The 4,046-nt window shown below is 54.7% G+C and overlaps 1 non-coding gene across 1 annotated transcript; it reads right to left on the bottom strand.

Annotated features, from left to right (window-relative positions):
- Positions 1-469: 469 nt before the first annotated feature.
- On the bottom strand, positions 470-576 carry LOC133357351 (U6 spliceosomal RNA). Its single transcript, XR_009756962.1, has one exon. It is a non-coding gene; the product is annotated as a U6 spliceosomal RNA (small nuclear RNA).
- Between the last annotated feature and the right edge of the window lie 3,470 nt (positions 577-4,046).

Raw genomic sequence — 4,046 nt, forward strand, 5'->3', positions numbered from 1 at the left:
CTAAATAAATTAGCTTTCAATCTAGCTGATTTAAATGTGCATAGCTCCACTGGCTTCTCACTGTCAGAAGGAAGAGCGTTCCAGACGGCCGCAGAAGCGCATCTGAAAGCGCCATGCGATGGCGATGACCGCCGCGTTTGTTCGAAGGCCACCAGCCAAAAGCCCCCGCTACTGCTCCTGCGATGAGCGGAGTTCCCTTGATGATAGTTTACGCTCCTTGTCGACAGCGTTGCCGGTACGTTTCGGCGTCGCCGTGTTTTGTTTTATGTCGCTGGGCGAGCGGTGGCACCGCGTGCGTGGCGCGCGCGCGTGTTAGCCCCAGGGAGGAGCCCTCCCCTGTGCCAAACACGCGACCACACGTTTTGACTCTCTCCCCCGATTGCGCTTTCACAGCAGCAACAGAGCAAAAGCTTCCCCTGTCTTTTGTTTTTACGATCAGTGGAAACAAGAAGATGCTCGGTGTAGTCGGCAAAATATGGAACGCTTCACGAATTTGCGTGTCATCCTTGCGCAGGGGCCATGCTAATCTTCTCTGTATCGTTCCAATTTTAGTATATGTACTGCCGGAGCAATCACCCGCCTGGTGTAGCTGTCGAGTGTGCAAGCGGTGTAGAGGACCCCAGGTGCCGGGCTACGAGCCGGGGATGAATTTGACATGGGGGGAGCGGTGGGAGAAGTCCAAATCCATGGCTTACACGAGAGCCCATGCCACTCAGCGCACTACAAAGATCCCCCGTGTAGCCTTCACGGACTGTTGGGGCAAGTGCTGTCATCGAGTGGCACCTGTGAAGGGCGGCACTGTGGCACACGAGGGGGTGGGTTGGCCAACACCACGCCCGGCCGCCTTTGTCTCCCCAGTGATGATGATTACACACCGCAACCAGGTACACATTTAAGGCCGAGTCGACCTAGGGGAGGCCCAGGACCGGGTCAGATAATCGTCGCCGTTGTTGGCCGTGAGCGGGAATCTATTTCGGGTCGCTGGGTTCACAACGCAGATCGCTAAGCGCTACGTCACTGTTGAAAACCACAAATGCCTCTTTACATTTTTTCAAGAGGCCATTTACAGCGCCAGGTGTCACCGATTCTACCTCACCTCTCCGTCACCTCCGATTGCCACGGTTGGCTACGTACCGCGCTCGAAAGAAGTTCAACACAGCCAGCTGGCACAATTCTTACACGGATCTGCTCTGAATAGCCTCATCATCATCATTCAACCACCACGACCACCATTGTAGGAATCGCTCAGTGTAGACAGGTTGGCACCTGTCCGGGTTTGGCCAGGTACAGTAAACCAGGTACAGTTCGGAGAAGTGGCATCTGTGCTAGGGTGGCGGTAGGAATTTATTCGTGCCGAGATCCTGCAACGGTCATTTGGGTTGAAGCATATTTGCAGGAACACCGCAGTTATGGGTTTTTGTGATAAAAGCCTGAGAAGTATTTCTGGGTTTTTGGTCTAAACTGAAAACAAAAAAAATGGACGGATGGATATCCTCCTCGCAAGTGAATTACTCACGCGCACCAACCGTGAGTATTTCATCGGGAACCAGGATGGAATAGGTACAAACGTGTTGTTGTTGTTGATGTTGTTGTTAAATCCCCCACAACATTAAATAGCCGCGTGCGCCGTGTAACCGTGAGTCGACGCTGTGTAAATATTTGAAGGGCCCAACGAAGATCAGTGGGGGCCCATTTTTATCCCTTCTTGTTGCTGCTTCTTTTGACAACTCTAAGGTGAGGGGCGGTGGGGGGCGGTGGGGGGGAGCAGTGACACATCGAGGGACGTGAGCGAGTGACTTTTAAGTTCGTGTGCCTGAGACTCCGTCGTCGCCCTGCCCTGCTGAAGTCGCACGAAGTTCGCGGGGCGGCTGAGTGTCATGAAGGCCTCGCCCTCAACGCTTGCCCGAGGCTAACCCCCACCAACACCCCACCACCACCACCCCACCACCAACACCCCACCACCACCACCAATACCCCACCATCACCAATACCCCACCAACACCCCACCACCACCCCACCACCACCAATACCCCACCACCACCAATACCCCACCATCACCAATACCCACCAACACCCCACCACCACCCCACCACCACCAATACCCCACCACCACCAATACCCACCACCACCAATACCCCACCACCACCAATACCCCACCACGACCACCACCCCACCACCACCACCCCACCACCAACAATACCCCACCACCCCACCACCACCACCACCCCACCACCACTACCCCACCACCACCACCCCACCACCACCGTACCACCACCACCGTACCACCACCACCCCACCACCTCCAATACCCCACCACCACCACCCCAAAACCACCCCACTACCACCCCACCACTTCCTAATACTGCACTGCTGTACATTTTCAATACTGTACAGGATGGTCCAGATGTATTGTGACCCCCCCCCCCCCCCCATTTCATTATTATTTAAACATTTAAATTACGGTTTATTTAAAACGGAAATTTATATACGAAGGAAAATTTAATGTTAGGGGTTTAGTAATTGGGGGGGGGGGGGGAGTCACATGACTTCTAGTCCACTCTGTCCCAATCACTGCTGTAACAACGTCTTTGTTGGCCAGGGGTCGGCAACCAACATAACAAGAGGAGACAGGTGTTTTTTTTCGAATTCGGTTAAACAAAAATAAAAAACCTCAACATTTCAAGAGCCGCGCTGCAACGTGAACGCGAGACGGCGCCGGGGGTCATCATCAACGTCACCAAGCGGCCCTTAAAGAGCCGCACGCGCCGCTCCAGAGCCGCGGATTGACGCGAGTTGACGCGGATTGACGTGGGTTGCCGACCCCTTGTTGGTGCCCAAAGCGGTGGCCGTCAAGCTTGACACTCCGCTGCCGCCTCGGACATTCTGGGATTCTGGGCCAGGATCTCGGCAGTGCCCAAGCACAAAGCTCCGTGGGCCAACCGCCCATGCCACCCATGCCACCCAATGCCACCCAATGCCACCCATGCCACCCAATGCCACCCATGCCACCCAATACCACCCAATGCCACCCAATGCCATCCATGCCACCCAATGCCACCCAATGGCACCCATGTCATCAATGCCACCCATACCACCCAATGCCACTCATGTCATCAATGCCACCCATGCCACCCATGTCATCAATGCCACCCAATGCCACCCAATGCCACCCATGTCATCAATGCCACCCATGCCACCCAATGCCACCCAATGCCACCCATGTCATCAATGCCACCCATGCCACCCAATGCCACTCATGTCATCAATGCCACCCATGCCACCCAATTCCACCCATGTCATCAATGCCACCCAATGCCACCCAATGCCACCCATGTCATCAATGCCACCCAATGCCACCCAATGCCACCCATGTCATCAATGCCACCCATGCCACCCAATGCCACTCATGTCATCAATGCCACCCAATGCCACCCATGCCACCCAATGCCACCCATGCCACCCAATGCCACCCATGCCACCCATGTCATCAATGCCACCCATGTCATCAATGCCACCCATGTCATCAATGCCACCCAATGCCACCCATGCCACCCATGTCATCAATGCCACCCATGTCATCAATGCCACCCAATGCCACCCACGCTGCCCACGCCGCCCGTGTCATCAATGCCACCCATGCCACCCAATGCCACCCATGTCATCAATGCCACCCACGCCACCCAATGCCACCCATGTCATCATTGCCACCCACGCCACCCAATGCCACCCATGTCATCAATGCCACCCACGCTACCCACGCTGCCCACGCCACTCATTTCAACTTGACCTCTCGCCACTGCCTCTGACGCGTGTTCCCTGAAATTACCGCAAGCGGATGAATCCCGTTTCCCGCGTGTTACAGAAAGGGGCTTTTTTGAGAGGAGGGGCGGAGGAAGGCTACTAAAAATAAAATAAAACATCGATTGCTATGTTTTTGTATAACTTCCCAAAGCTGAAAAAGTTTACCAGAGCAGAGATAAAGCGATGGTGAAAGCGTGACGCTGAGCAGCAACATCGCATATTTCTGTACTCTGATGATATGATGT

This window comes from Lethenteron reissneri, chromosome 57 (assembly GCF_015708825.2).
Source record: "Lethenteron reissneri isolate LAM-NWPU_2019-01 chromosome 57, ASM1570882v1, whole genome shotgun sequence".
In the NCBI taxonomy this organism is placed as follows: domain Eukaryota; kingdom Metazoa; phylum Chordata; class Hyperoartia; order Petromyzontiformes; family Petromyzontidae; genus Lethenteron; species Lethenteron reissneri.